The 20700-nt window shown below is 45.8% G+C and overlaps 1 protein-coding gene across 14 annotated transcripts in view; it reads right to left on the bottom strand.

Annotated features, from left to right (window-relative positions):
• LOC112234715 (GRB2-associated-binding protein 1) overlaps window positions 1–20700 on the bottom strand; it is a 70187-nt gene that overhangs the window by 26045 nt on the left and 23442 nt on the right. Inside the window, exon 1 of one of the 14 annotated variants that reach the window (XM_042312121.1) lies at window positions 13686–13921. The exons of 10 other annotated variants lie outside the window; for them this stretch is intronic. The gene's annotated coding sequence lies outside the window, so the exon portion shown is untranslated. Of the gene's footprint in view, window positions 1–2845; window positions 3177–11497; window positions 11601–11963; window positions 13618–13685; window positions 13922–20700 lie in introns of those variants that run through there. 3 more of the 14 variants (XM_042312119.1, XM_042312123.1, XM_042312122.1) reach the window with 3 other exon arrangements.

The raw sequence follows: 20700 nt of genomic DNA, 5'->3' as shown, positions 1-20700 counted from the left end.
TGAGGTCAGATTGTTTTACGGTCTTGACCTGAATAATGATACAATTGTAAACCATCTTTTCTCTTAAGAGTTTCAAAGGGAGAGCCTGACAAAAGAGCGCATCAAAGTCTGTTGATTTATGAAAGGAAACATCTGGATGATAGTGTCCTGAACCCTTTTGCTCCCATGACTGAGTCAGTATTAGCCTGGAACTATCCCTTACTCAGATTGTTGTTAGCATTAGCGTAGAACTCTCTGCTTAAAATCAAACTTGTGGAATGCAATAGATTTACTCTGTTTTTCTGTTTGGTATTAGCAAAAGCATGGGGCTAACAGCGATTACGCATTTGTAGCATAGCATTGGCACAAGTCACTTTGCACATGTTTTTAGCATTATAATAGCCTAGCTCCCTCAGTGACTGGTGTGGTTGTTAGCAGTATAAGCCTAGCATAGCTCCCTCAGTGGCTTTGGGTGTGTTAGCATTTAGCGCTGGGCCCAGCAAAAGCAATCTTGGTGGAGTTGGGATGGAGAAAGAGGGCGCCGGGGGCATGTGACCTGCAGCTCCAGCTGCACTGACTCATCCCCGGCTCGGAACAGCCTCTCCGTTTGTTCCTCTGAAAACAGCTTCTCTCCAAGCCCAGAGAGAGAGAGACAGAGGGGAGAGGGGAGACAGAGGGGGAAAGAACCCGAGAGAGACAGGACAGAACCAGAGAGGAGACGGGAGTGAGAGGAAAGGAGTGGAGAGAAGAGGTCAGGGTATCGATGATGCCATAACAAATAACAAGATGGCTTGGTGACACTAACAAAGAACGGGGTTACATATTTTCAGGCCGGCCAGTCTGCAGACAGTGACTGCTTTTCTTCCAGACCAGGTCACGTGGAGGTGACGTACGACCAAACCCTTCTCATATGGACTACAGCCATATGAGATTTATGGACTAAGCCATAAAGAAACAATGAGCAGTCAGTAGTCCAAGGGTAAAAGACCAGGCAGAGACCCAACCCAGAGAGGTACAGTTGATGGCAGAAGTTTACATACACCTTAGCCAAATACATTTAAAGTCACTTTTTCACAATTCCTGACATTTAATCCAAGTAAAAATTCCCTGTCTTAGGTTAGGATCACCACTTTATTTTAAGAACATAAAGTCAGAATAGTAGAGATTATGATTGATTTCAGCTTTTATTTCCTTCATCACATTCCCAGTGGGTCAGAAGTTTAGACACACTCAATTAGTATTTGGTAGCATTGCCTTTAAATTGTTTAACTTGGGTCAAACGTGTCAGGTAGCCTTCCACAAGCTTCCCACAATAAGTTGGGGTAATTTTGGCCCATTCCTCCTGACAGAGCTGTTTGTAGGCCTCCTTGCTTACACACGTTTTTTCAGTTCTGCCCACAAATTTTCTATAGGGTTGAAGTCAGGGCTTTGTGATGGCCACTCCAATACCTTGACTTTGTTGTCATTTTGCCACAACTTTGGAAGTATGCTTGGGGTCATTGTCCATTTGGAAGACCCATTTGCGGCCAAGCTTTAACTTCCAGACTGATGTCTTGAGATGTTGCTTCAATATATCCACATAATTTTCCGTCCTCATGAAGCCATCTATTTTGTGAAGTGCAGCAAGGCACCCCCACAACAGGATGCTGCCACTCCCGTGGTTCACGGTTGGGATAGAGTTCTTGGGCTTGCAAGCCTCCCCCTTGCAAGCCATTGAACCCCCCTCCTCACATAACAAAACAAATGGTCATTATGGCCAAACCGTTCTATTTTTGTTTTATGAGACCAGAGGACATTTCTCCAAAAAGTACGATCTTTGTCCCCATGTGCAGTTGAAAACCGTAGTCTGGCTTTTTTATGGTGGTTTTGGAGCAGTGGCTTCTTCCTTGCTGAGCGGCCTTTCAGGTTGTGTCGATATAGGACTCTTTTTACTGTGGATATAGATACTTTAGTACCCGTTTCCTCCAGCATCTTCATAAGGTACTTTGTTATTGTTCTGGGGTTGATTTGCACTTTTCACACCAAAGTACGTTCATCTCTAGGAAACAGAACACGTCTCCTTCTTGAGCGGTATGACGGCTGCGTGGTCCCATGGTGTTTATACTTGCGTACTATTGTTTGTACAGATGAACGTGGTACCTTCAGGCATTTGAAAATTGCTCCCAAGGATGAACCAGACTTGTGGAGGTCTACAATTTATTTTATGAGGTCTTAGCTGATTTCTTTTGATTTTCCCATGATGGCAAGCAAAGAAGCACTGAGTTTGAAGGTAGGCCTTGAAATACATCCACAGGTACATCTCCAATTGACTCAAATGATGTCATTTAGCCTATCAGGAGCTTCTAAAGCCATGACATTTTCGGGAATTTTCCAAGCTGTTTAAAGGCACAGTCAAATTAGTGTATGTAAACTTCTGACCCCCTGTAATAATGAATTAAGTGAAATAATCTATGTACAATTGTTGGAAAAATTACATGTCATGCACAAAGCAGATGTCCTAACCGACTTGCCAAAACTATAGTTAGTTAACAAGAAATTTGTGGAGTGGTTAAAAAACGAGTTTTAATGACTCCAACGTAAGTGTATGTAAACGTCTGACTTCGACTACATCGCTCTAGCCCTGACTAACAGTAGCAGCCTCGGTTCCAGCCATGTGTTGTGGTGAATGGAGGAGTCTTGTGGGAGAGAGGCAGCTAGGGAGAAGAGAGCAGGGAGCTAGTTGAGGCATTAGGTGCGGTAACCCGAGAACCAAGCGTTCTTCAGCTGCCACCCCCCATTCGACAGCAACCTCCTCTCAGCTCTGCCTGTAAACCAAACTACTAACTTGTTCCTCTCTCCCTCCTGCTCTCCATCTTGTTCCCTCTACCTTGAACAAACAGGTCTGTTTGTTCTCAAGTCAGGTTCCGCTCGAGCACCAGGATAGAACAAGATGAGGAGAACCCACAGACCACGTCCACGGTGTACGCGCGTCATTGGCCCTTCTTATTAGAAACCACACAGCGATACGTTGCAGTCATCTCTCACACGTTGGTTGGTTTGCCTTTGATTACACTTTGCTTTTCCAGACTGTGAACGCATGAACTGTGCTTTGAAAGGTCCCACAAACAAAGACGGTGCCGTGCAAACGCAGGTCATTTCAACAGAATAACCCTCATTGAGATCTTGTTTTCCCAGCAAGCATGTGTTCTAATCAAGTGCGTTTCAGAGCATATGTAGCCTAGATTCTATGGGGCATTCCGGGTAGTGGAGCATTTGTTGTTTTTCTTATAGAGCTGCTCATGCAGGCAGGCATGCCACAGGACTGTGTTTGTGCAACAGTGCTGGGAAAAGGGAGAGACAGTGGGAGGAGCCATTCTGGAACTTTTCCTGTTCCATGTTCATGACAGATGCGAGACGCATTCAGTTGCAATACCATTGGCTCTGGCATTCATCATAATGCTGTCCTCTTTAAAAGCTCAGTGTTGCAACAGGTATACAAGTCAAGCTTTCCAGTAATGACTTGGGAGAAGCCAATAAAAACACAGACCTGCTGGAAATAGTATTCGAAGAACTAGACGTGAAAGCACTAGTGAGAATCAACTCCCACCATATATAAGGATAAACTTTTTATTATTTTTTATTGTGAAATAGCTCTCTGCTTACTCAAAAAGGTCCTGAAACCAACCACACATTCTGAATGACGTCCAACATTAGGGCTTATAAACAAATACAATCGCGTACACCGTTGTGGTACGCCAAGCCAATCAGCAAGGACCCCAAGGCCATCCCAAACAATGCCCGTTATTAAAGTAGAGTATTAGAAAGCGTCAGAGGTTTTGGCGCTCGCGGCCTTGGTGATGAGGTCTGGAGAGAGAGGGAGGTTGGGGGCACAAAAGCCTCTCTATGCTTAGCCCAGCAGCTTGCATAAATCAGTCTTTGTTTTCTGGGCATGTCTAAGATTCTTGCTGCTAAACAGCTATTTTTACATCCTCATAGGCCACAAGAGATAATATGGCGGTCAGCGAAGGCCAGTTGACGCTCGAGCAGTGTGTATGCCCTTTGGCTGAGTGTCTGTCCAGGCGTCATCCCCTCCTCCGCTGGAGGGAAGGGGGACTTCCATCTGCAGGCAGGCAGGCCTGAGGTCCAGCTGCCTGGAGACTGGTGGTCAGTGGTCAGTCCCTTCTCCTGTTATTTACTGCCATCAACATGTGACCTGGGATCAGCTTTGCCTGCTAGCAACTGTCACTTTAATCACTAGCAACAATATAACAGGTCCTGGATCTGCTTATAAAGGCAAATTGTGCACACAAAGACATGAGTATGGCACCTCTAGAGGTTTGGGGAAACAAAACAACAGTGTGATGATACTGGTGCTGATACATTGAACAGTGTTATCACAGTTTTCTACTAGAGAAGGTAACTGTCAGTGTGTCGAAAGGCCATTGACAAACCACCAACTGCCACAATGTGCGTTTATTCAAGGTTCCTCTGAAGTGAGAAAAGGCCTCCCTTGTTTCTGTTCTAATCAGTGGGAGTCGGTATGTGTCCTAACAATCCTCCATGGCCAGACAGGAACCCAGGGAGAGAGAAGAGAGACAGAGGTACAGGCCAGCCGCCCCTGCAGATACACACACAGAGCCAGAGAATAAGAGAGAGGGAACGAGAAAGAGCCACACGGGGGCAGGAAATGAGGGCTAGGAGCTGGAGGAGCGATGGCAGTTTTCCCCGCGAGTGAGCGGGAGAGAGACCGAACAGAGAGAAAATGGTCTCTGTGATAGTCAGCATCTGGCTCTGTCCAACCTGGCACAGTCGTTAGGGGAATTCAAAACCCATCTAAACCGCTGGTACAGTTCATGTCAAACAGACATAGGAGGCCAAAATAAAATAGTTCAACAGAAAAGGTGGCAAGTGTTTCAGTTCACAGCTATTGTAAAGCCATTGGTTTTCAATCAGTAATAAAATACTGAGCTAACACCTCAACAAGCATGAGTGGATTTAATAGTACTCCCTCCAACAACTGAATAGAACAAACATCTGGATCTATTTGTTCAGTAAAAGTAGTGTATGGCTGCCTGGTTCTCCTTACGCCAGCCTCTCACGTCGCCCAAAGTGAACGAGACAGACCATGTCAAATACAAAGCTGCAGGAGCAGAACAGAAGCTCCTGTTACGTTGAGAGAGATCAAGCCAAAAAGGAGACCGCAAAACACCTCGACCCCTCTGTGACCCCGTTCTTCCACCCCAAACGCCTTCCACCACAGATGAGTGAGAGTTTCAGCCCATGCTGCTCCACTAACACACACTCCACAGGTGAGTTTCAGTCATCTCACCTGGCCTCTCCCAGCAACCCTCTTGGCAGCTTTAATCCCCTTGCACACACACACACACACTCTAGGTATTTGATATTACCTCCCCTGGCTGACACACTGTCCAAACAAACACAGGAGACTGAGCGTTCCCTTTACTGTACCTTACGAGTGCTGCGCGCAGGGTTTTGAAGAGTCTCCTTGAGCGTCTGGTTAAATTGTGAGAGTGTTGTCTGCTCTCCTGTCTTTATGGAGAGGTGCAGTGTGTTGCGCAGGGCTGCAGTGTGACCTCTCCCTCCTCTGACTTCCTGTGTAGTGTAATCAGGTGGTCCCAGACCTCCTTAACTGCCAGCAACAGAAAGCAGCAGCCACTAGCCACCAACCCACCACTAAATCAGAGGGGGAGGGCCAGACAGGCAGGGGTGGAGTGTGTGTGTGTTAAAAAAATTAAAATGCACCCCAATACACACATATATTTGGAAAGATAGTGAAACGATTACCCAAGAGCATCTCTGAAAATCAAACACACACACACATATATATATTCCCATTCCACTAAAAAAGTTGTTTTATTTCACTGACATTGATGGATAACTGCCTTCAGCAGTCATGAGGAGAGTCTTCCTCTAATATTGGCACTCTTTTCCTCCTCTTTGAGAATGAAGATATGGTCATCGTTTCACACACAACTTATCAGAACCACAACATTTTCAAAATTCCCCTCAGCACTAACAGTAACTAAAAGACAAAAACCTTGCTTCCGGCCAGTAACCAAAATATCGCTGGTAGGAATCTGCCGTTCTGCTCTTGAGCAAGGCAGTTAACCCCCAACATCAACTGCTCCCCGGGCGATTCAGAAGGGTTGAGTTAGACGAGTTAGACCTTTGGGTTGAACGCATTCAGTTGTGCAACTGACTAGGTCTCCCCTTCCCTTTTCAGTAAGACGGGTTTACACGCTTTGCAAGCAGAAAAATGTCCCTAATAACCCTGTTGTGGACAGATCTGACATCAGGCTACATCATGGGACTTGAATAAATGCAGAAAATTGACTAAATAAAAACATACTACAGTGACCGTGTTATTTTTTGCAAAAGAATATTCGTTTCGCACTTCAAACATAACGTTTGTACGTGACAGTTAGAGATGTTGTACCCTGTTATGACTTACACCAAATATGTTGTCTTCTCACACTATTCCAACCCCTCAATCAATAAACAGCTTATGAAGCTCTAAGCCTATACTAAAGATCACATATTGCCAACAAATAATCTTGAACTAAAAACACCAAATATTTTGGAATTCCTCTACATACTTGACAATGGTTAATCAATATCCAAAAACGGGATACGTTTTTTTCTGCAAACCCACACGTTCTCTTTGTTGTGGCACCAATGTGAGGGGTTATGGTGGAGTAAACAGTGTCGCTGTGGTGTGTGTGGTGCGGGACTAATCACCAACATTTCCCTAAAAAAGGGGAACCGGCCCTCGTAATTCAAGTGAACAGAACTCAGGCCACCTCTCAAAATGGAGTGCTCACGCCGCACAACAAATTAAACTATCAATGTGCTGGCAGACGCAGAGTCCACAAAAATTGGCTGAAATTGACCACGTGTGAATACTTTAAGTTCTTCCGCTTGTGTAACAGTAGAACTTTAGACGGTCCCCTCGCCCATACCCGGGCGCGAACCAGGGACCCTCTGCACACAACAACAGTCACCCACGAAGCATCGTTACCCATCGCTCCACAAAAGCCACGGCCCTTGCAGAGCAAGGGGAACCACTACTTCAAGGTCTCAGAGCAAGTGACATCACCCATTAAAACGCTATTTAGCGCCACCGCTAACTAGATAGCCGTTTCACATCCGTTACACTTGCATTACCAGTGCTGGCACATCCAGCTATCTATTTGATCTGTGTAACACAGAAAAGGCCGTTTCCATATCCTAATAATTCTAAAGATTGTAACACCTAGTTCTGAGCATCGACTAGGACCTAGGCCAAATTAAGACAAGCAGATAAAGGTGTATACGTGACTAATGCCATAATCAGTTTGACATTGAAATATTACTGTGCATGTAAAACATGCTCAGTGTCACTTCTTGAGACTTTAACTGATTTCCTGAATCTTGGGCCAGGTAAGAGTCTTACTTCCTGTGCTCGGTTAGTTTCATCCTGGGCTTGGTTGCCACAATTACTGTATAATCGCGTAATGAACAACAGACTGAAGAGGGGACGGTCGGGCATTCATGCGGTTCAGTCCATTTCCACAGTAACATGACCTCTAAACATATAACTTTGTTGCTCCTTGCTGAAACAAGCAAGGTTTTGCGGCAAACAAGAATTTGGTCTGCCTATGCAACGCCCCCCCCTCCCACACACACACACACACACACACACACACACACACACACGAGGAGAGGAGGAAATGTGCACCAAAAACAAATTATACTATTTAAATTTTTGTTAGTGAGTGTGGTCATTCCATTAACCTTCACAGGCCTAAACACAACCACAAAACAACATCTCAGCACTACCAGTAACAAAAAGACCTAAACTGAAAGACAAAGACTTGCTTCTCAGTAAGACAGCCACATTCCTTGCAGACAAAGCAGCAGGATTTTATTATTTTTCCAGCCAGTATCACATCTTGAGACTTCAACCAATCTCCTGAATCCTGAGCCAGCGAAGTCTTCCTTCCGGTGCAGTTTATGGTCCTGTTCCTGCACGGTCAATAAAAGAGGTTGGAGACGGCACGGTCTGTGTGGTTGGTTTCCTCCCGGGCCTGGTCGCCAAACACTCCCCATTTACAGAGCACAGCCGCCTCTTACACTGAACAAAAATATAAACCCAAAATGTAAAGTGCTGGTCCCATGTTTCATGAGCTGAAATAAAAGATCCCAGAAATGCCTAATACACACAAAGAGCTTGTTTATATCCCTGTTAGTGAGCATTTCTCCTTTGCCAAGATAATCCATCCACATGACAGGTGTGGCATATCAAGAAGCTGATTAAACAGCATGATCATTACACAGGTGCACCTTGTGCTGGGGACAATAAAAATGCCACTAAAATGTGCAGTTGTGTCAAACAACGCAATGCCACAGATGTCTCACGTTTTGAGGGAGTGTGCAATTGGCATGATGACTGCAGGAATGTCCACCAGAGCTTGGTGTCAGGTGGATGTATTATCTTGACAAAAAGGATAACATGCTCACTAACAGGGGTGTAAACAAATATGTGCACAAAATCTGAGAGAAAAGCATTTGGAACACTTCTGGGATCTTTTATTTCAGTCACCTAACATGAGAACAACACTTTACATGTTGTTTATATATTTCTTTAGTGTATTTGCACATTGTTACAACACTGTATATACCCATAATATGACATTTGAAACTTGAGTAATGTTCAGGGTTCATTTCTTACTGTTTATTACCGATTTCACTTGCTTTGGCAATGTGAACATATGTTTCCCATGACAAAGAGAGAGAGAGAGACCGTGAGACTAATTTATGCTGCAGCTCTTTGCTATTCACGAGAGTGGTGAGCGTAGCTTCTTGTAGTTGGCCAATCATAAGTCATCAAAGCGGCAATAGGGTACAGTCAGAGCCTCCATGTGGGGCAAAAATTAGGAGATATATTGGAATTATAAATTAAAGGAGAAGGTTAGGCTACAATGACCAAGTACAACAGTAGGCTGCTACGTTTATATTCTAGATGGAGTTGTTTGTAACTGTGTAGGACTCACGCTATACTATTAGTCTACTATAGAACACATCTGATTGGTTGGTTGAGGTCACTCGTCTCTCCCTCCTGCCTCCCTGTTCCCCATGTCACTCGCTCACACTCACAGTAGCCCACACACACACAGCCCCTGCTAGAGCGTCACTTCTCTACCTCCTCTCTTTATCAGCTCCGTTGCTGAGGGGAAATTGACACTTCTGCGTTGATCTGTTAATTTCTGATCGTTTTCTAAACCAATGAAGATGTCCAGTGAAAGCAGGATGTGCAATTTGTTGACATTACAACACAGTAAAGACTTGGAGACACATTATCCTGAATGTTAATTATTAAAAACATCTGTTAAATTCACTGCTCTGTTTTGCTTGTTTACAGCGGGTCATTTCATAGCCAATCGTCAGAGGCACTCTAGTAACGTTACGTCACCAAGACTCTTACTGAGGGGAGTTACTGGGGCCGACTGTGGTCCTCTCAAGTCCACTCGTGTCGACTGACTGGTATGAAATGGACTAGCATGAACTGAACAAAGAGTTCATATTTAAAACCAAACACACACTTTGTTGATAATTGATTGAAACAGGGGGCTGGGTAAGAGAGTGGGCTTTTCCTGCCTTTAACAGGATATTCTATGGGCAAAGTCTACGTGCTCATTTAGAACACATACGGTGGGGGAAGGGGATTTTTGTCCAAATAGAATAAGAGTGGCCCTCTAAAAACAAAAAGGCACACAGCGAGTGACGTTGCCGAGCACCCAGGGAGAGGTCACGCATGACAGTCTAGACTGCAGCTCTGTGCATACTGACTAAGGTACTTGCTTTTTATACCTTCTCACTTTCTTTCCATCACTGCATAAATTGCTCTGTTTAACTGGCTAATTTGAGGCATTACCATGAAACAGGGAAAATAAATATATTCGGGCCAACCCATCGTGATTAACTTGACATTAGGTCAGTTATAAAACTTCAGTTCAAACTAATTTCGCTTCCAATAAAAAAAAAAAACTACTCTCCCACATCACAAGCAGGAGAAAAGAAAAATGTATTTGAAAACCACAAATGGGAGGGGGGGGACTACCACATCCAGTCTGAGGTCAATAGATCATGCTGTCTCCAGGAAAACCACCATAGGGCTATGGGGCAATCAATCTAACACAACCACTCTACAGAGAGTCAGTCCCTAGTTCCTATCCCCAGCACCTGCACTGATATGTGAGCCAGCAGCAGGCTTGATGAAGGTGGAGACACAGGGCTGAGGAGGCCACACACTTCCATTACACAGCCCTTGGCTAATATGAATCATGGAGAATCCCCCTCAATTCATGTGTGTGTTCAAGCAAAATAAAGAGGGGGAAAAAAAGAGGGGAAAAGGAGAGAGAAAAATAAAGTCATGCTAGTAAGAGGTGGAGGAATGGGCTGAGGAGCACCCGTGACCTTCTATTACAGCGACCTTGTAAACAACAACAACCATGCCAGGTGTAGGCTAACACCAGAGGGGTAATACTACCAAGCAAGATCAATGAGTTAGCCAGCAAACTTTGATAAACAACCAGAAATGTGTTTATTTTCTGGTTGATAAAAGGAAGCTGAACTTAGATATGTGTTTTTGGTTGTTGAGTTGAGTAGACCATGCCCATTTCAAGTATATTTCTAAAAACAATATATATATATATATATCTCAACAGAGTCTAGCCCTCCCTCACTCGAGCAAGCGAGCGCTCATCATGCTGGGGAATAGGACTACAAAACTAAGATCACATCCAACTCCTCTCTCTGTGGTGAAGGAGTGAGAGAGTTCATCCTGCTGTGGAATAAGACTACAAAACTAAGATCACATCCAACTCCTCTCTCTGTGCTCTATTCATTTCTTCCTACACTGGTCAGTAACACAACAGAGATGTACAAATAGCAAGGGGACAAGATTTGACTCTGGATGGGCCAACATCAGAAGGAAAAAACAGTGGCCAGTCCACCTAATGTCGTCATCATATACTGTGACCTTAAACACTTTCCTCCCCCTGGAAATACACTGGCAGGGACCTACATCTGCCATGTAACATCGACGATCCTCTCTCTCCTCCTCTCTGTAAGGGAAAGGCCAGCTGTAAAAATAGCCTACAGTTTATGCAGAGCACAGCTAACAGCAACAGAAAAAGGCATGGAATCAGCATAAGTCTTCATACACATGAGGCCGCAATAACAACGGAGCAGACAGACTGGAGAATATGGCGACCCAAAAACCCCCAGACGCAGAGATCATAAAACATTTGCGTCGCTGAGACTAAGACTGACTAATGATGATTTCTGTGATGTTGCGAGAGAGAGGAGAATTCTAAAAAAAAAAGAATAACTTTTAAACAGGAAAAAAAGGAGCTCCACTTCTCTCATCTTGTTTTCATATGACGTTAACAATGAAGTGACCCAACAGCCAAGGTACAGTATTCTGCCAAAAAGCCCTACACACACACACAAACAACGGCAAGAGAAGCATCCTCACCTTACAATTCCATGTCCTGTTGAGAGGATATATCCTAAGTGAGGATGCATAGAGAGCATCCCATCTACATAGCCTTCCAGTATGGTGCTGTAGCTGTATGCATCAGACCCTGAGCTACACTGGCTGGCTGGATGTGATCACTGTATTGATCTACCATGATGAACAAAACAAGCCTCCCTCCCTCCCTCTCCGCCGTCCCTCCCTCTCCGCCGTCCCACAGTCCCGCTCTTTGATGTGCAGCTGTGAAATTCACACCCAGCGAGACACTGTCACCGTCGGACCCTCTACACTGACAGTCCAAAGAACACAAATCCATGTTGGATAGCCCTGCTATCCAGCCAAACAGTACACACACACACACTTCTTCAAAGGCTTTCCTGTAATCTTGGGACCACAAGTGTGCAGTACTGGAACAACACATTCTGCTTCTTCCCAGTTGAGATAACGGAGGTACTTTAGTTCTTACCGGTCTGTGGGAGTGTTGGTCAGCTGGGAGGTGTTATCCGAAGAGGCCCAGTTAGAGGCAGTTCCCCTGTCCACCAGATCCTACTTTCCCAATGTCCCATCTCTGCTGCTGTCCATCTGTCATACTGTCACCCAACGCCGTACTACTGCTGCTGTGACGGCTAGGCTAGGTCTGTGTGACTGACTCTTAAGGCGAAGACAAGAGGAGCTCTCAGTCAGGGGTCAGGCCACAATCATTCATTAGGAAAGGCAGAGAAAGAAAGAGGGGGGTGGGGGGCGAGAGAGAACAAGAGAGGGCGGGAGATCAATAGCACAGTAACAGTGGTCCCGTGGGAATGGCCTGGTTTTAGAAAACGAGGACCGTTTTCATCTCCCTCTTCAACTGGTTCCGTTTTCTCCACCACCTGCAACCCGAAACCCCCAGCGACAGACAGGGTTGATGGTTGCCAGAGTGGAGAAATCCTCCCCACCACATCCCCCAGTATGTACAGCTCCAGTCAGCCCAGGTTAGGCTGCAGAGGCCTAAGGCGGGTAAAGCATTAACTATGAGTGAGTGGGCTTAAACATTAACGTGTCGGTTGATTTCCCATCGTTCATGGCTGAGAGAGCGTGGTTAAGTAACAGCTCTCACACAGCGACTGAACACACAAACACAACCACCGACTGAACAGTAGGTACTAATCCATTCCTCGAACGCCAAACCAAACACCCCCCCGTCTCTCTCTCTCAATGTTTACCAGGAAACAGGGTCTTTTAGAAGAGAAAAACAGGAGAGCGAGAGAGGAGAGACAAACGCACAAGGAAAAACCATCCCTTGCTGCTGGAAGTTTCCACTTTGTTGGCATTTTTATCCTCTTTTTTAATCTTCCTGGTCATCTGTTCCCAACACACACACACACACACACACACACACACACAGGACAAAAAGACTTCCTGTTTTGCCTCCATTGTCACACGGCAGGAGGTCCGTTGGTCAGGGCTAACTATAGACCCCCCCCCTGTTGGGCTTGGACCCATGGGAGGAGGGAATCCTTTAGGCGAGGGGCCCTGTCCTGAGTGTGAGGGGGAACTGGGGATGTCCTGTCCGCCCATCCATCCATCCATCCAATGTCCCCTTTGGGCCCCCACAACTCCACAAGTGTAGCGGAAAGGATTCACACACTGATTACACAGGTTAGATAATATACTGTATAGTGCAGGTTACAAACTCAATAACCCCATTTACATGGACATGCAAGTAAACCTAATGAGATTTAGCTCTCTTGAGAAAGGTCTACTGTTTATCCCAATGCTACCAGACAGAAAGGCTCTTATTGAGAGTGTTATTACCACAGGTACTGCCCAGCTTCCTCTCCTCGTCTTCAAATAATACACGTCGCCTACAACGGCCAGCCTGGAGGAGGCTTCACCTTACATAAGAGTGAGGGCGGATGGCACACTTCCACCGCCCACTTCCGGTCTCCCGCGTCACTGGGTTTTTAGCTGCGGAGTCAAACACTGTCCACACGCAACGGATAAACAAACAAGCTGCGGACAAAGGGATCTATAACGTCCGACTTGAAAGAAAGAGGCACCATAGGCGCCGAGAGAAGGTAGGTGTTACCCGCCAGACGTGTGGTTCGAACATCATTTCCCCAACAACAAGTAAAAAAACATGCATAGCAACAAGAGGAAAACATGGCTACCACTAGTATGCCAACGAACTCAGGGGGCAAAGTTTTACCTGGTGGTGCCGATTCGGAGTGGAGACGGGTATAGGGAAGCGAAGACAGGAGCGTGGTAGCTAGTCATCCAAGCTGCTTGCCAGCCAGCCAGCGTCGAGTCGACCAAGTCTGGTTCCTTTCCTCCCCACCTCCGTCAAGCCTAACACCCTGCTCCAATAACCACTGGCCCACAGGAAGTAGACACAATGGACTGAAAATAACAGAGGCCACCTCCCCTCCACCCACCACCTCCTATTCCCTGCTCAGCTACGACAGGCTGTTTCCACCGAGAGGAGAGGGGCCTACACTAGCTAGGCCAGTGGTACAGCAGTGAGGCAGGACAGAAAACACCCTCACCGTCCGCCCCTCGCCAGGCTGTGGCCAAATGGAGTCAGGACCTTAGTTCTCCTTATGTCTGGCACCACAAGGCCTCAACAGGCCTGACATCCTGTTGAGTCCGTTCCAACCCGTTGTCATGCAAAGTTCATGACCCTACTAACAGATGGTCAAAATACGATGATATGCCTAATAAGTCAGGGCTTCACCACTACCCATGAAGGACAGGTTAACTTCTGACAGACACAACCACAGTATGTTGATGAAGCTGATGGAACCAGAGAGAGACAGCACTAAATCAGTAGAGCTTCCACACTACAGCAGCAGGCTGTGGGTGGTGGAGACGCCAGCCAGACACATGACCAGACCTCACTGCCCACTGAGGGTGTGTGTGTGTGTGTGTGTGTGTGTGTGTGTGTGTGTGTGTGTGTGTACGTGCATGCCTGTGTCACGTGGGTTTGCGTGCTCGAGTGTGAATGCTAGGGCTGTGACGATTACGGGATTTTGGGTAACAATTCATTCTCATGCAAATGAGTCATGATGGTCATTTTCTATTTGGAAAACAAATGTGCACTTCTAATGAATCTTCAAAATTGAGCTATGACATACTATCTTAAAGATTTCACTCCCGACCATGTGGTTCTGCTCATAAAATAATTACGAACCTTACCCTTGTCACAGAAATAAAGAAACGTTAAAGTTCAAATCCCCCTCTTCCTAAAAATGAATATATTGAGACGATGACAAAATATATATATACACGTTTAATGTCCATAATTGTCAGTTACACATTCATACAATTACTGAGGCAGCCATAGTGAATGCATGTGTTTACATGTCTACATAAGACTGTATGCATCTAACGGGGAATCCCTAGCCGGTATACACACACACACTCTCCCTCTCCCTCTCTCTCCTGGGTCCCATCCTGAGTGTCTGAAGTCAGTGACCAGCAGACGACACAGACCGTCTCTAATCCAATCAGAGAGCAGAGCTAACCCAGACCAAATCACATTTACTGCCCCGGGCTGCGTTGATTCAACCATAATCCAATTGCTCTGCTCTATGACTGAGGAGGAGGGAAAGGAAATGTGCCTGAAGTCGCACAGACTATATTTAAAGATAAGGAAATGGCACGGACACAGTAACAGACACGTGGTTTGTGGATGTGCTTGATGTCGCAAGGGACATCACGTTAGTGTTTCCTCACCAAACCATTGGAGTACACAGTGTACAAAACATTAACACCTTCCTAATATTGAGTTGCACCCTTTTTGCCCTCAGAACAACCTTAATTCATCGCAGCATAGACTATACAAGGAAAGCGCTCCACAGGGATGCTGGCCCATGTTGACTCCAGTGCCTCCCACAGTTGTGCCAAGATGGCTGGAGGTCCTTTGTGTGGTGGACCATTCTTGATCCACAAACTATTGAGTGTGGAAAAACCCAGCAGCGTTGCAGTTCCTGCACACTCAAAACGTTGTGCCTGGCACCTACTACCATACCCGGTTGAAAGGCACTTTGATTTTTTTGTCTTGCCCACTCACCCTCAATGGCAACACACAATCCATGTCTCAATTGCATCAAGGCTTAAAAATCCTTCTTTAACCTGTCTCCTCCCCTTCATCTACACTGATTGAAGTGGATTTAACAAGCACTATCAATAAGGGATCATAGCTTTCACCTGGTCAGTCTGTCATGGAAAGAGCAGGTGTTTTGTACATGGAGTGTAAAATGAGTATTTACAAATGATTTGGTTCAACAACAAAAATATAGCGACCAACACGACTGCAATATTTGACCTTCTATAATCAAACCGTCCTTACGGGGGCTAAAAGCTCTCACACACTACTTGCAAATGTGAACGCTTCAACAAGTGCAACTAAAGTAAGCAGTGAGAAGCAGTTTATTTTAAAATCAGGTTATACCACACCTGTCTCCTCCTACAAGTGCAGGTACATCCCTTTGAGGATCATAATCCTGCCCTTTCTATAGTGACTCCAGTCACATGACGTTCCTGTGTGTTTCTCCTCTAAGAAGTGTTAAAAGGTGTTGGGCCTGTTGAGGCACGTTGTTCAGACAGCAAGGAGAGAGACACATCCCCCTCTCCTCCAGTCCCAAGGAACCCTTCTCACTGGCCCAGATTATCACACCGATACAGACACCGTGCTTCACTTTCGATTGAAGGGGATTGTCTGTGAGCGCGTGCATAGTGTCTGTGATTGGAGCCGCGAGGCAGCAGAGGCAGCAGCAGGAGAAATGTGACCCATTTCCCAAGTCAGGCCTAATGCAAGCAGCCCCAAAACAATGTCAGCAATTTCTCAAATAGTTTAGATGTTTTTTGGCCCTTTTTACAGAGGACGGGGGTTGACTTGTGCCTACTCAGGCCCAGGAGGCTTGTACACATGGGGGTGTGACTAAGTGCTATGACGTGTGCAACGAGTTAGGTTATCAATTGTGGGAAAGGACCCATAAATAAGCATTTCACTGTTAGTCTACACCTGTTAATTACAAAGCATGTGACAAATCAAATTCTCTGTCTGTGGTGTGAGTGAGTGTGTGTTCCTGACTGGGATGCATGTTTGACTAGGATGTGTGTGTGTGTGTGTGTGTGTGCGCGTCTGTCAGTATGTGTGTGTGTGTTCCTGAGAATTGTGTCATGATGCGTCTCTCCTGTTAAACTCTGCACACCACAGCTGTGAGCCTGCAGGAGGTTTCAGTTCCTTAATGGGATAAACACCACTGTGTTCTTGGAAAGAACAGCAACCACCCCACTTCCTACTCCTGAAGCAGTTCTCTGAAACTATGAGCAGTGGGCTATTGACATGCTACTCTGTTAACACCAGTGGTGCAGCATTCAGGAGTGCAACCGTTCATAACACAGCAGATGTGAGAAACTATGGGCACAACTGAACTGCATGAGGTCAGCACTGTTTTACATGGACCGATAACTTTTCCAAGCATAATGTATTTGACAGTGGTGGAGCGCAACGGTTCACTGTAGATTCAAGACATTAAGACACAACTAGGACCCGGTTTCCTGGTATGCGAAGAACCTCATGGAGCAGACGGTGACTAACAGAGCAAAGACACCTTGATGGACAATGAGAAGACGGGAGTAGAGAACTGTGCGGCTGTCTATGTGGCTTACAGTCGTCAAGACAGACAGCATAACAGTTTGCTTACACTGCTGCTGGAGACAAGACTCTCTCCGGACTAACCGAGAACTAAATCCCATTTTGGATTGGTCTGCGTCTCCTCTCCAGTGATCCGTCAAGATAACCCCACTACCCTCCCCTCCATGACCCACAGCAAGCCTCCCTCCTCCTATCCCCCTCCACCAAACCACTACTAAATGTCTCCATCCCGCTACACAACAGAGCCAGCCAGTCTCTCATTCTCTTAACAGCAGCACCACCAAATAAAGCAGCGGCCCAGCCCCAGGCCTTTACTCCCTCCATAACATTACTTTGACTGTTTTGGCCCACAGGACAGAGGGTTTCCGTGAACCCAGTGGACATAAACTTTAATAATCTAAAATAATGAAAGCCAATGGCCCGTAGGCTGTGAGTCTGCTGTGTATGTGTTCCCATAGAACAAGGCTAGTCTAATGACAGCATACTGTGTTACAGCAGCAATTTCCCCCAAGCCACTGGAATGTCTTACTACGCACTATATTACGCTCTGCCACATAACAATGGGCTGGTTTTTGAGTTCTAAATAACCGTTTTCACATCAGTTTTGTGACACAATTTTGTTGTTTAGATTTGTTTACATCTGAGAGGAATTGTAGAGCAGTGAGAGTGGAGGCAAATAAACACTCATGTGTGCGCACGCACACACACACACAGACACAAAGTGCCAATAAGCCTGGTTGCCTAGTCTTCTCAATTACAGTGCCTTCAAATTATTCTTACCCCTTGACTTATTCCACATTTTGTAGCGTTAGAGCCTGAATTCAAAATGGATTATTTTTAAATTCACTCATCTACACACAATACCACATAATGAGGTCTGTTCAACGCTGGTCCGACCAATCTGATTCCAAACTCCAAGACTGCTTCCATCACGTGGACTGGGAAATGTTTCGTATTGCATCAAACAACAACATTAACGAATACGCTGATTCGGTGAGCGAGTTCATTAGAACGTGCGTTGAAGATGTCGTTCCCATAGCAACGAATAAAATATTCCCAAACCAGAAATCGTGGATTGATGGCAGCAGTCGCGTGAAACTGAAAGCTCGAACCACTGCTTTTAAATCAGGGCAAGGTGACCGGAAACATAACCGAATACAAACAGTGTAGCTATTCCCTCCGCAAGGCAATCAAACAAGCTAAGCGTCAGTATAGAGACAAAGTAGAATCGCAATTCAACGGCTCAGACACAAGAGGTATGTGGCAGGGTCTACAGTCAATCACGGATTACAAAAAGAAAACCAGCCCAGTCACGGACCAGGATGTCTTGCTCCCAGGCAGACTAAATAACTTTTTTGCCCGCTTTGAGGACAATACAGTGCCACTGACACAGCCCGCAACCAAAACATGCGGACTCTCCTTCACTGCAGCCGACGTGAGGAAAACATTTAAACGTGTTAACCCTCGCAAGGCTGCAGGCCCAGACGGAATCCCCAGCCGCGCCCTCAGAGCATGCGCAGACCAGCTGGCTGGTGTGTTTACGGACATATTCAATCAATCCCTATCCCAGTCTGTTGTTCCCAAATGCTTCAAGAGGGCCACCATTGTTCCTGTTCCCAAGAAAGCAAAGGTAACTGAGCTAAACGACTACCGCCCCGTAGCACTCACTTCCGTCATCATGAAGTGCTTTGAGAGACTAGTCAAGGACCATATCACCTCCACCCTACCTGACACCCTAGACCCACTGCAATTTGCTTACCGCCCAAATAGGTCCACAGACTATGCAATCTCAACCACACTGCCCTAACCCATCTGGACAAGAGGAATACCTATGTGAGAATGCTGTTCATCGACTAAAGCTCGGCATTTAACACCATAGTGCCCTCCAAGCTCGTCATCAAGCTCGAGACCCTGGGTCTCGACCCCGCCCTGTGCAACTCGGTACTGGACTTCCTGACGGGCCGCCCCCAGGTGGTGAGGGTAGGCAACAACATCTCCACCCCGCTGATCCTCAACACTGGGGCCCCACAAGGGTGCGTTCTGAGCCCTCTCCTGTACTCCCTGTTCACCCACGACTGCATGGCCACGCACGCCTCCAACTCAATCATTAAGTTTGCGGACGACACAACAGTGGGAGGCTTGATTACCAACAACGACGAGACGGCCTACAGGGAGGAGGTGAGGGCCCTCGGAGTGTGGTGTCAGGACAATAAACTCACACTCAACGTCAACAAAACTAAGGAGATGATTGTGGACTTCAGGAAACAGCAGAGGGAACACCCCCCTATCCACATCGATGGAACAGTAGTGGAGAGGGTAGTAAGTTTTAAGTTCCTTGGCGTACACATCACAGACAAACTGAATTGGTCCACCCACACAGACAGCATCGTGAAGAAGGTGCAGCAGCGCCGCTTCAACCTCAGGAGGCTGAAGAAATTCGGCTTGTCACCAAAAGCACTCAAACTTCTACAGATGCACAATTGAGAGCATCCTGTCGGGCTGTATCACCGCCTGGTACGGCAACTGCTCCGCCCACAACCGTAAGGCTCGCCAGTGGGTAGTGAGGTCTGCACAACGCATCACCGGGGGCAAACTACCTGCCCTCCAGGACACGTACACCACCCGATGTCACAGGAAGGCCATAAAGATCATCAAGGACAACAACCACCTGAGCCACTGCCTGTTCACCCCGCTATCATCCAGAAGGCGAGGTCAGTACAGGTGCATCAAAGCTGGGACTGAGAGACTGAAAAACAGCTTCTATCTCAAGGCCATCAGACTGTTAAACAGCCACCACTAACATTGAGTGGCTGCTGCCAACACACTGACTCAACTCCAGCCACTTTAATAATGGGAATTGATGGGAAATGTAAAATATATCACTAGCCACTTTAAACAATGCTACCTAATATTATGTTTACATACCCTACATTATTCATCTCATATGTATATGTATATACTGTACTCTATATCATCTACTGCATCTTTATGTAATACATGTATCACTAGCCACTTTAACTATGCCACTTTGTTTACATACTCATCTCATATGTATATACTGTACTCAATACCATCTACTGTATCTTGCCTATGCCGCTCTGTACCATCACTCATACATATATCTTTATGTACATATTCTTTATCCCCTTACACTTGTGTCTATAAGGTAGTAGTTTTGGAATTGTTAGCTAGATTACTTGTTGGTTATTACTGCATTGTCGGAACTAGAAGCACAAGCATTTCGCTACACTCGCATGAACATCTGCTAACCATGTGTATGTGACAAATAAAATTTGATTTGATTAATGTCAAAGTGATTTTAATTGTTTGTTTTTTTTAAACATTTTTGCAAATATACTGAAAATGAAGTACCTCATTTACACCCCTGAGCAAATATTTTGTATAAGCACCTTTGGCAGTGATTACTTAGTCTTTCTGGGTAAGTCTAAGCGCTTTCCACACCTGGATTGTACAACATTTGACTCATTATTTTCAAAACTCTTCAAGCTCTGTCAAATTGGTTGTTGATCATTGCTAGACCATTTTTAGGTCTAGCCATAGA

Source organism: Oncorhynchus tshawytscha, linkage group LG34 (assembly GCF_018296145.1).
Source record: "Oncorhynchus tshawytscha isolate Ot180627B linkage group LG34, Otsh_v2.0, whole genome shotgun sequence".
NCBI classification, from domain to species: domain Eukaryota; kingdom Metazoa; phylum Chordata; class Actinopteri; order Salmoniformes; family Salmonidae; genus Oncorhynchus; species Oncorhynchus tshawytscha.
Note: the sequence above shows the minus strand (reverse complement) of the source record. Positions and strands in the feature narration are given on the sequence as shown.